Consider the following 13429-nt stretch of genomic DNA (forward strand, 5'->3'; position numbering starts at 1 on the left):
CCTATTCTAACGAACTTTTATTTTCACTCCTCCCTTATTGTGTGTTAGCATTTACATATAGAGAGAACATTTGATCTTTGTTTTTTGGGGGGGGTGGGGATTAGTCTATTTTACTTAGCATGTTAGTCTCTAGATCCATACATTTACCTGCAAAAGTCTTTATAAAGCCATTCATTTTATGGCTGAGTAATATCCCACTGTGTATATATATCACATTTTCTTTACCTTTTCATCTATTGAAGGGTACCTAGGTTGGTTCCATAGCTGAGCTAATGTGAATTGATCTGCTATAAACATTTACATGTCTGTTATCATTGTGTCTTGCTGATTTTAAGTCCTTTGGGTATATGCCAAGGAGTGGGATAACTGGGTCAAATGGTGGTTCCATTCCAAGTTTTCTGAGGAATCACCATAATATTTACCAGAGTGGTTGCAACAATTTGCAGTCCTACCAGCAATGTATGAGTGAACCCTTTTTGTCCCATCCTAGCCAACATTTACTATTACGTATAATCTTGATAATTGCCATTCTGACTGGAGTGAGATGAAATCTTAGAGGAGTTTTGGTTTTCATTTCTCTAATTCCCAGAGGTGTTGAACATTTTTTTCATATATCTTTGACCATTTGTATTGCTTTTCTGTGAAGTGTCTGTTCAGTTCCTTTGCCCATTTATTTATTGGCTTATTTTTAATCTATCTATCTATCTATCTATCTATCTATCTATCTATCTATCTATCTATTTGTTTTGGTATGAAGTTTTTTGAGTTCCTTGTATATCCTGGAGATTAATGCTCTATCTGAGGTGTGTGTGGCAAAGGTTTTCTCCCATTCTGTAGGCTCTCACCTTACGTTCTTGATTATTTCCTTTGCTGTGAAAAAGCTTTTATACTTGATACCATTCCATTTCTTTATTTTTGATTATACTTCTTACATTTTGGAAGTCTTGTTTAGGAAGTCAGTTCCTAAGTTGACATGATGAAGAGTCGGGCCTACATTTTATTCTAGTAGGTGCAGAGTCTACGGTCTAATGTCTAGGTCCCTGATCACTTTGAGTTGAGTTTCATTCAGGGTGAGAAATAGGGGTTAAATTTTATTCTGCTACATATGGATTTCTAGTTTTCCCACCACTATTTGTTGAAAAGGCTTTATTTTCTCCAATGTATATTTATGTGTCTTTGTATAGTATGAGTATAGTATTACTGTATTTTTGTGGAGTTGTCTCTGTCTTCTGTTCCATTAATCTTCATGTCCATTTTGCTGCCAATACCATGCTGTCTTTGTTACTATTTTTCTACTATATATACTATATAAATTATATCATATATCTATATATAGTAGGTATATATAGTATAATATAGTAGGTATTTATATATATATATATATATATATATATATATATATATATATATATATGACTATATATACAATATAAATTATATCTATGGTAGTATAATTTAAGGTCTGCTTTTGTGATGCCTCCTGCTTCACTTTTCTTCCTAAGGATTGCATTGGATATTCTGGGCCTCTTATTTTTCCCAGTGAATATCATGATTGTTTTTATGTCTTAAAGGCAATCTGTTTTGTGAGATGGCCTGAACTTTATATGAAATAACATCTATTACTCTAGGCCACAGGATATGATGAAGGAAAGAAAGATCAGGGGAACCACAAGTGTTCTTAAGCCTCCATTCATTTCTTCTGTACCTATTTCCTTGAGAATATTATAAGCCTGACACCACCTAAGTCTGATTTGACAATTTGATGTTTGTGTTCACACACAATTGAAGAGATAAACTAAATGATGTGATTGAGGATATCAGTTCTGTTTATGCTAGAGAGGATGAATAGGACTTCATTTTCCTTGTACTTTCAGAATAAAAGATGGGGAAAATATTTTACTGTATGGTCTGGGATGTAGACACAGAATTTCCCGTCTAAGTGAGATGGGCATTTGGATACCTGTAACCAGTCTTCAGAGGTGGGATGCTTCTGTTTTTTGGTCCTTGGGGGACTGTATGGTTTTGCTAATACTGATGGATCTGGGAGACTGTGGTGTGGACCATGTATTGGCTTTATGCATATGCTTCAGAAATAGTACTACCCTTGGAAACGTTACTAGAGGCCCTTCCATTATGCTGTGTGCTTTAGATGATCTCACTATGCCCTTCATTGGCTGATCACTATCTCAAAAGTAGAATATTCACAGGGCCATTAGGATGCTCTGTCAGAGCTCACATAGTTGCTTCCACACCACACTTTAGTATCCCATGAAAAAATGTTATGAGCCTAATTCATATGGTTACTTTTCTGAATCTATCCTCCCCAATATGGACCACACAGCTGATATGCACACCCTTAGATCTATGGAGAAATCATTTACTTGCAGACTGGACTGGGGCTTGTCATGTATGAAACTTGAGAAGACTGATGCCTTTGCAAACAGTAGGAGGGCTGAGGCCTTGGACCTTCTTATATCATCCTGACTTCTAGGGACTCGGAGTCTGAGTAACAAGATCAGTCACATAGAACTCTGTATGTCTAAGAGACTGATTAGAAATCATGGATACCACTGATTGGTGTGCTCTTCATACATGTTGCCACACATTGTCACTGATAGAATAAAACACTAACTCCTTGAATCTGCAGGTTTGTTCTCAGTTTCTCTTGGACTTCACCCATACACCATTTTATTCTACTCTTTTCATCTGTGTGTATGTGTGTGTGTGTGTGTCTGTGTGTGTGTGTGTGTAAAATAAATCAGAGCTGTGATTATGATAGCTTTTCTAAGTACTATGAGTTCTTATTTTAAATCATTAAACCTGAAGTTGGTTGTGGGGACCTCAACCACACCACATATCAAAATAACCTACTTATTTTTTCTAACTAAATAATAGATTCACAAATTAGAGTAATTTAATAATTTTTATTTACTTTTGTTTGTTTGCCTTGTTTTGTTTTTTGGTGGAGGTGCCCGGGAATGAAACTTGGGCCTCATACAAAATTTTAAAATATTGAATATAATATAAATAATTACATGTAATTTGTGTGCTTTTATTGATGCTACAACTAAGCAGATATATAAATCCTTTCGTGTTTGTTCACAAGTATATTTGAAACCATATAACATAATTGGCCACATGTAAATTAAATAAAAACACAGAGTTAAGCTGCTTTCACTATATAAGCCTACCCATTACTTCTCTGTTATTGCCAAGGAATCTCAGGAACTATGCAAGATAAAGTCTGAAAAGGGTATTCATGTTAAGGTAGGGAAAAAATAACATGAAGTCAATAGTTTGGCTTAATGATAATCACTGTGATGAGAAACAGGTGCTGAAAAAGTCCATATAGAACATGAAATGAGGGTAATGGCATCCAATCTGATTCCAAAGCTTGAGAAGTTTTGCAGTGCCCAAGACTTGCTTGTATACTCCCCAGTAAATAATAGGCATCAGTTAATAATAAAATAAAAATATTCTTTTTCAATTGCATTTGATACTTTTTCAAATAGCAGTTAAAATTTTAAGGCGTAAACACTTTTAAAGTTATTTGGACTATTCTTGTAATTAAAAAATGACTAGTTAATTATTTGTCCTAAGTGTCCCAGGAACAAAACAAAATAAAACACTGACAGTTCTGAGAAAGGAAAAAGTTAGGGAATATCTTCTGTATGTCATTTTAAAATATAGAATCCCAGGTCTTCCTTACCTAAGACTTAACAAATCAGAATCCATATTTTATGGGGATCAATAAGAAAATTAATAAGTATTCAAGTAATCAGATGATTCTGGTTTATCTGTATTCTCAGAATAATCTGTTACTGCCTGTGATTATTCTTTGATTTGTGATTGCCTAAAGATCTCACAAAGTTCAAGGTACTGAATTTGTTAATATTCATTATGGTCAATTTGTAAGGTGTTTTATATTAGTATTGTTTTTTCATAAATTTTTTTATGTTGTATATCAGTATTTTTTCAGCAGTCCAAATTTTCAAAGGAACTGTAATCTTAACCCCCCACCATTGGAACTAATTAGCTCCTAAATTGTTTGTCATGAAAACACTAATTGTTCCTCAATTCATGTATTCTCAGTTAAATTTTAACGAGGTTATTTATTTAGTTCTTTTGACAATAGGACCTTATGTTCTACAGTGCCTTTGATGATGAGCCTTAATGAGCTAATGTAAGATAATTCTGTAAAATGAACTTCCATGTGATTCCTTGATCCATGGAAGCATTGTAATTTTGTCACTTATTAGTTTACAAATATTGAGAATAAAGGGCACCATAGTCCCTGTAGAGAAACTAAATGTCAAGAAAGAAAAAGATTATACATAAGTGTTAAACAAAACCCAGCTATACAGATTAATCATTCTAAGAGATGCCATGAGAAAACAATTATGCACTACAGTCATTTCAATAAAACAAGATATAATGTGTTTTGATGATTTATAGCTCATAGTTTCATATTAAGTACTATGAATATTTTTGTAGTAAATAAATGAATTGAAAATTTTTTAATAAAATGATTGACTACTACAACTTTACTTTCTTTTTGTCATGATAAGATCCATTATTAGCCCAAAGGATTGGATGTGCTGTACAAGAAATGTGGTACAGGATCCAACAATACCCAATGAATTTTTGTTGAATGTCAGACACTCAGTATATGTCAATCACTGTTAGATTACAGGTCTATAATGATGAATACAGGAAGTCATCATCTCTACTCTCCTAGTCAGAGATGGTCAACTCATTAAGTGAGAAAAAAAATTGATCATGTTCTATTGCTGCAGTATGATTTGACATCATAGGCCATGTAGAGTCTGTTTCAGTTTATAGTAAATAGATAATCCATTCACACATGAAAAAAAAAAAAGAGAGAAAGAAAGATTGAGAAAGAGAGAATAGGGTAGATCTTGAAGACAGAGGTAGGGAAGGTGCATGAAGGTAGAGAATATCCTAATTTTGGAAATATCTTTGTGGACATTGCCTTTGAATATTTACTTGCTGTCTTTCCTCAATAAATAAAAGTTTTGTGAACATAAAGAAACAGTATTTGGTCTCCCTTCAGAGGTTGTATTTAATTAATTGCCTAGAAAATTGCAGGTGCTAGAATAATAATTGTTGAATAAAGCAAACATGAAGATTTAGAAATAAGAAAAAAAAAGTGAATGGATAACAGAAACCAGCTCTTAATTCATATTCACATGTTATGGATTAAATGTTTATGCCCTCCTCAAATCTGTAGGTTTAAGCCAAATACCCAGTGTGGCTATATTTGGAGATGAGGCCTCTAAGGAAGTAATTAGGGTTAAATGATGTCATAAGAATGGGGATTTGATATAATAGTATCATTGTCCTTATATGAAGAGAAACCAAATGGCTTGCAATCTCTATGATTACACATGGAGAATAAATAATGGGAGGGCACAATGCCATTGTGTCTAACTATAAGCTAGGAAGTTGCTAACACTTTGATCATGGACTTCTAACTTTCAGAACTGTGAGACTATAAATTTCTGTGGTTTTAGCCACTTATTCTATAGTATTTTGGTGTAGCAACCAAGCAGATTTAGACACCATCTTTTAAAATTTAGTGTATATTCTATTGTCAAATAGAGAACCACTTAGAATTTTTAAGCAAGAAAGTTTTAGAAAAACACTCCTGCTACATGCAGTGTGGGAGATGGTTATGGGCTATTATGAAGAAGTGGTACTGGAAAGTTTATATACATTTAAAGAGTTGTTCTTGACAATTTTATATCTATTTACAGACAGAATTAATGATTGCTATGTTCCAAATTTATTAAGTGAATGATGGTAACATTCAAATTTGGAAGTTGAGGAAAGCTGAAGGACTCAGTATTGATCACACTGACTTTGATGCTGTTGTGAGATCCACAAAAGGAGACACATGAAACAGTTGGATACAGGGATGTGGAAGTTAGAAAAAAAGGTGATTGAAGGTATAGAATTGCTCTGCATTTGGATTTATGTGTTAATTCAAGTCATGGAGATGTATTTGAAAATGACATCTTCTAGGAAGATAACGTAGAATAGATCCCTAAGGAAAAAAATATTTCAGACGATTATAATACAACAGAGCTTACAATAAAATATGCCCAATTATTTAATAAAAAAATAAAACTTGGATATTTTTTAGGAAGTGTCAGAAAAATGTAATGCTAAAAAATGATTATGTAGATATTTTCATATTGGATGTAGTATATTTTTCTTCAAAATGTGTATAAAGACACTTCATATTACTAGACTCGTTAGAAAGGGCAAGATGTGATACTCTATATTCAAATACTTATTTTATATTCAAATACTTATTTTACTTATTAAAATTTAATTTCAAAAACAAAGAAAACAGCACTATTACTGAGTATTTGTGTTATATCCTAATACATAAAAATTATCATAAGGTGGAATAATATTATTTTACCTTTCAGAGGCATTTTTTTTACACAAAGATTTCTTAGCTTACAACACTGACCCCTTGATAAGCATGATTGTATTGGCCTTATGTAGGTACATGTGTCACTCATTTGCAAAGCATATCTGATTTGTGTTATATTAAACAATGTCAATTATTTGATGACCAAAATTTTCCTAATTTCCAAAATATGCAGATACAAGAAATAGTTCATTTTATAGATATTAAATTGAGAAAGAAAATAACATTTAATTAAGACAACCTAATCACTTAATAAATGAGTTAGCTGAAGAAAATGATAGGCTTCCAAAATAACATGGTGATTTGAGTATTGTGTTTTAAATTTATGATTATTTATATGCATATTTTATTTTTTATATTATATACTCATGTACTCACCCATTTACTTTCAAAAGCTGTCCCATGGAATTTAAGTGAATCTTTAGCTACTAAGATAACAGAAAATATGCATAAAGATAATTTTCTTTCTTTTTCAGCTTTCTAATGAAATGTCTCATTGTCCCATGTACCTGGAGATAAATTGCAAAATATTAATACAGGCAGTGAATAGAATTTTCCCATACGAACTCTATAGTAAACAATGAAGCAAAAAGATATTACATAAAGAAAAAAATGACTAGCAATAATTTTAAGCACTACAATAGTTTTATGGAACTCAAACCATTTTGAAAATGGTTTAAAAATATGGACCCATTTTTATAGTGATTTAAGGCATATTAAAATCTTATTTTTTGGATTAGATAAACAATTTTAGATTATAATTTTTATATAACAGGATTTGTTTACATTATGCTACCCAAAATAATAGCAAGATAAATAACTTTGTTTCTGTTTTTTATTCAAAAAGATCCTCGTGTTCATTAATAGATACCTTTGATAAATCTTCTCCCAAACCTATTTTTACATTTTCATTATTTCACAGAAATCCTGGCTCAGTTAAGATAATGGGAAGCTTCTTTTCTTACAATGAATGTATGAGATTTTTTTTTTCATGGTATACTATCCTTAAGAGAAACATAATTTATCATGCAATTCTATAAGTATTTTAGGTGTAGAAGAATGGCAATAGGCTTGCCTTGGACGAAGTCACAGTTTCTAAATATACTTATCTAAGTGTTCAAATAATTGCTTATTAAGGGCAGATACAGGAGTTTGTGGCCTTACGTTTTAATAGCTTTGATATCCTCTTTTAAAAGGAGAATAGAAAATTATGAAGTACAGGCTTATTTACATTGTAATTAAAATGACAAAGTAAATGCCTAATATCACAAATATCACAACCCCCCCCCAAAAAAAAGCTATTGAATAAATCTGACACTTTTCTTATTGTTCCAGACATTTTTGTTGTGCATCCTCAAATCCCCCACCCCTTCATTTCACAATGATTTTTAACAATTTATTTTTTTTTGAGCTGTTTCATGTTTACAGCAAAATTCAGCAGATGGTATAGGGATTTCTTATATATCTCCTGTATTAGTACATTTTCCATTTCTATAAAAAATAATCCAAAATAAATTTATTTAGCTCACAGGTTTGGATGATGAACACTCTGCCCATACAACAGTGTGGTAGATTGTGTCATGGTGGGAGTAAATATGAGAGGGACAGATCACATAATGAGACAGGAAGCCAGAAAAAGGTGAGGCATTCCATTTGCTTTCTTACTCCAGTCCTTTCATGAGAATTAACCAGTTCTCTGAGAATTACTTTAATTATTTCTAAAGGCAGCACCTCTAATGACCTTATTCCTTCTTGGTAGGCCCCACATCTTGGTTTCATACCACCTCCCAACAGTACTACACTGAACACCAAACTTCCAACATATAAACATCTGGGGAACAATCCACCTCCAACCTATAGTACCCTCTGTCCCAGCTAATATATAACCTCCCGCTCTGAGAGCATCCTTCACCAGAACAGTACTGATGGACCTGTATTGACACCATAATTACTGAAAGCCCATATTTTACAGTAAGTGTCACCACTGGTGGTGTACATTCTGTAGGTTTAGACAAATGTATGTATAACAACACGTATCCACCACGGCAGCATCATACAGAGTATTTCCACTACCCTAAGTGTCTCTTCCACTCTACCTCCCCTCTTCCAAACCTTAGCAGGCCTTGACTATGTTCTTATCTCTATAATCTTTGCCTTTTCCTGAATGTCTTTTGGTTGGAATCATAAAAAACACAGCTGTTGGTGTTGGCTTCTTCTACTGAGTAATATGCATTGAGGGTCCCACAATGTCTTTCCATGGCTTAATAGCTCCTTTCATCTCTAACACTGAATAATATTCTAGTGTGTGGATATACTGCAGTTTGTTTATCTACTCTCCTACTGAAGGGCATCTCAGTTGCTTCCAAGTTTTGCCAATTGTGAATAAAGCCACTATAAATATGCATGTGAAGATTTTACTGTGAACATAAGTTTTTAACTCCTTTGGATCAATGCCAGGGAGTACAATTGCTGAATTGTAAAGTAAAAGAATGTTGAAGTTTATATAAAAAAAACACCAAACTGTTTTTGTAGGCATTTGCTGTTTTAATTTGCATTTCTCTGAGAAATATCACACTGAGAATCTTTTCATATGCTTATTGGTCCTCTGTGTGTCATCTTTGGTGAACTATGGGTTAATGCCTTTGAGAAATTTCTAATCATATTTTTAAATGTTGAGTCTTACAAGTTCTTTGTATGTTTTGTAAAACAGTCCTTTATCAGATGTATCTTTATAAAATATTTTATCCCAGTCTCTGGGTTTTCTTTTTAATCTCTCGATTAAAAAATATTCATCATTTACAGATCAAAAGATTTTAATTTTAATGCAGTTGCTCAATTAATTCCTTCATGGATTGTGCCTTTAGTGTATCTAAAATGTCATCACCATAGTGAAAGTCATCTACGTTTCTCCTGTTATCTTGTAAGTTTTTGGTTTTGAATGTTACATTTAATTATAAGATGTCCTTTATGTTAATTTTTATGAAGGATGTGTCTAGGTGTCTATTTGCATGGGTATGTCCAGTTGTTCCAGCACCACTTATTAAAATGATTAGCTATGCTTCAGTAATGTCTTTGCTCCTGGCAACAGTCAGTTGACTAGATTTATCTGGGTCAATTTCTAGTCTCTGTATTCACTTCAGTTGATAAATTTGATATCTTTTCATCAATATCATAGTCTTTTGATTACTGTAGCTATTTAGGTAAGTCTTGAAGTTAGGTAGGTATAGTTCTCCATCTTCTCTTTCAATATTGTGCTGGTTCTTCTGGGCCTTTGGACTATCTTTATAAACTTATTTAGTTTTTAGGTTAATAATTTAATGATAGAACACTCAAATTTCTTTAGACAATATATTTCAAGTTATTATACTTTTGTACAGAGTAGAGATCTGAAATGGTACAAACTGTACCCAAATATTGAACCACAAATTAAGCTAATAGAAAGAAAAGGAAATTCTCCAGACTTGGGTTTCCTTTCTTCACTTTCACTTGCTGCAGACTATTTCTATGGAAGCTACTTAGATAGATCTTGAAAAGACAGCTTGTGAGAAGATCTATTGCCAAAAGAGCTAACATGCACAAGCTCCTGGCCACCATGCAGATAGCTATGGACTCTAAAGCAGTTTTCTGCTTAGAAGCCAGTCCCCTGTTTTATTATGCTTCAATTCATGCCTGTTCAGATGAAGCACCATTCAGTAGCTACTGAGTATTTATGTGTAGAGAGAAAAATAGAATCCAGTGGTTTTCTCATAAAGTAAGAGCAAATGGAGGACCAGCTCTAGCTCTGGAGCATATCAGGCATGACAAACATCCCTGCCCTAAATGTCCTGGGTTCTCCATCCTGTCTATTTAGTAGCACCTTGTTTCCCTGACTCTCTTCTTCTGACACTTTAAGAGTTGCCAGAGGCTTGACTGATAGCAGAAAGCTGAAGGAAACTGGAGGTGTTGCCCAGCATTTACATTCTGCCCACAGGCACAGACAAAGTAAGACTTGTTAAAACTGTCAGCCTGCTTGATTTTGGTTTCACAGGCTGTTCAAGAGCACTTCTTACTGAGAATGCCCCCATAGCATGAAGTCAGTGGTGATAAGAATGACCCTCTTATATCACAGCTACCCACCCCGAATCTATGGGGATCATCAGATGAATTGTGGGCTTTGTTCTGGTTGGGACATATATTACATACCACCCAGTTGAATAAAATTGTGTTTCTTATGTTATACTGCTTTATAAACTCACACCTCATCTATACACTTTAAAACTCATAAACTGCCAGCCCCAAATGCAGAAGGCTCCAACACTGAAAAAGCATGGCAAGTAGTTGTGGGTTCTGAGGTAAATATCAGGATGGGTCAGTCTTGCCATCATTCACAGTGAAATAGAAGCACTAAGCTCTTTCTAGTTCTGAGAGAACAGGGCGTCACCCATGAACACTGTTACTACTTGTTTACCAAACAGGGAGCAAAGGCTTCTTTTGACTTTGCCACTCTCTGTTCCCTGGAAGGACTTCTGATTGGTAGGGCAGAGAGGACAATGGATGGTCCAAAGTGGTTCAGCCGCCCTGGAACTGGGCCAACACAATGCCCACAATTCTACCCAGGCCAGGACCCAGAGATGGAATTAGGTTAAGAACTGCTATCAGCCATCATCAAATAGCACAGCACAACATAGCCCACATCTCTGGGTTCTTTCCTGAATATACAGTCCAGCACAGGGGAAGCTTTTTGGTAAAGGAGAAAAAGGGAGGTTGGTTAAGGCCACCACTGCTTCCCAAAGGTCTGATCATCTAGTCTACATCTAGCAACATTGTCAACTGTGGAATATGAGCCCAGCTGGAAAATGAATGGCACTAAGAGTAAAGCTTCTTGGGAAAATCCAAGATGCCTACTCTGAAGCTTGATCAAGAATGTGGATACACCAGTATTCAGGTATAGTCTACTAAAAATCTATATGGATATTTAAGTTTTCAAGTGCCATGTGAAAACTTTAACCTCTCAGTACACAAGTTTAGTGGACTTCTAAAGAGACCCTACATCTATGATGGTTTAAGAAATAATTTATAACCATTTAGTGAAAAATAGTCACTTCTGGGTTTTCTGATATATGAGATTAAACATGAAACCAAATTATGTTTCCCTCAACATCCAAAATGCATGTATACTTGCGGATTTATGCAGAAATAATGCCCTAGTGAAACTATACTCAGCCTTTCAAGTTAGGTGCAGAGGGCCATCAGCCATCCAGCATATTCTATCAAGGGTAAGAGCAATACAATGTAGGCAGAAATTAAATGTAAAATAGATGTCCTTTTATAAAGCTTAAGACTTAGGGTAGAACAAGTGAAGACAAAGGCAAAATTCCCAAGAATTAAAAAGCATTCCACATTGTTCTCATACTCTGTGAAGCCACGAGATGAACAATAGTCCTAAAATGCCTGTGCCTGGATCCAGGCCCACCAAGAACTTCAGTTTCTTCCAACTGGCTCCTCATCAACTCCCCACTGTATTCATAGCCCAAAAATAGTGCCCCATTGGCAGGGAATGGAGGAATCATAGTAGGTTTCAGTCCAGAATACAAGGCTGTTATTCCTTCATTATTCACAACACCTAGAAAGGTTCCAATAAATCCTGTTTTCCAGACATGGAAAGAACTTGAATTCTAGATTTAACCCAATCCACAGGGTATATAGCAAGCCACCAGCAAATTCCACCACTTAACAAAGACACAGAGCCTAGTTCATCTTTTGATCTCCCTGATGCATAAAAAGGATGGGCTCAGTTCATAGCCAGCAGAGAAGAAACAGCCCTGTACTTTTCAAAGCAAAGCACTTGGAGAGTACATGGTAGAAGCCCAAGGATAAGGATAACTAAGGATAGTTTTAACAACAGACTAAACTATATTCTGGCTCTTGGCTATCTTTCCTGGCGTCTCCATTTCATATGTGGTCTGCAGAGGGCCCTTCATGAGCTCTGTCGGGCAGAGCACCAGCTAGGCGAAGGCGAAGGACCCTGTGGGTACCTTCTGCAAATCACTCAACTTTGCCTGTTTGTACAACCCAATTGTTCCCCCTATCATCTGCTGGCAGAAGCCTTAGGGCAAAGAGCACCGAATTCTCCACGATGTTGGCCATCAGAGTCCAGCTGGTGCCCTTGTAGAAGCCACAGAAACCCACCTGTGAGTAGGTCTTCAGGCAACAACCTGTGAGGCCAGGACAGGGAACGTTTGTATCTTCACCTTCATTGTGTCAAAGGGCTGCCCTGTCAGTACACATCTGTGAGGTCAATGGCAGCTTGGATGGCAGGATTGGATTTCATGGTGCTTCTGGGATACATAGAAAGTGACTCTTAGGAGCTTATGATGGGCACTATGTATCCCGCCACACACTGTTGGGGCTGCGCCGCTGCTTGACCTTCACCACCCTCTTGGCTCTTGTCTTTATAAACTTGTAATCAGTTTGTCAATATTCACAAAATAACTTCCTGGTATTTTGATTGGGATTGCATTTGAATCAATATATCCAGTTAGGAAAAATTTACATTTGGTAATATAGAGTCTTCTAATCCATGAATATAGATTATCTATTTATTTAGTTCTCTGATTTGCTTTATTAGGATTTTGTGATTTTCCTCATATAGCTCTTGTGCATATTTTATTAGGTATATAACTACTATTTCATTTTTGAAAGGTGCTAATGTAAATGGTATTGTGTATTTCATTTCAAAGTTGATTTATTACTGCTATGCAGAAATGCAAATAGCTTTTATCTTAGCTTTATATGTTGCATCTTTACTATAATAACTTACAATTTCCAGTTTTTTGATGACTCTTTAAGATTTTCTACATAGACAATCATGTCTTTTGTAAAGACATTTTTTTCTTCCTTCCTGATCCAGATATCTTTTATTTCCTTCTTTTCCTTTTATTTATTTATTTTAATTAACATATATTTTACATATTAATGGGATTCAGT

The 13429-nt window shown here is 34.8% G+C and overlaps 1 pseudogene across 1 annotated transcript; it reads right to left on the bottom strand.

Annotated features, from left to right (window-relative positions):
- Window positions 1–11826: 11826 nt before the first annotated feature.
- LOC308648268 (mitochondrial ornithine transporter 1-like) lies at window positions 11827–12773 on the bottom strand (annotated as a pseudogene). Its single transcript has one exon. The product of its transcript is annotated as a mitochondrial ornithine transporter 1-like (transcript).
- Window positions 12774–13429: the final 656 nt, after the last annotated feature.

This window comes from Spermophilus citellus (assembly GCF_964194105.1).
Source record: "Spermophilus citellus genome assembly, chromosome: 4".
Taxonomy (NCBI): Eukaryota; Metazoa; Chordata; class Mammalia; order Rodentia; family Sciuridae; genus Spermophilus; species Spermophilus citellus.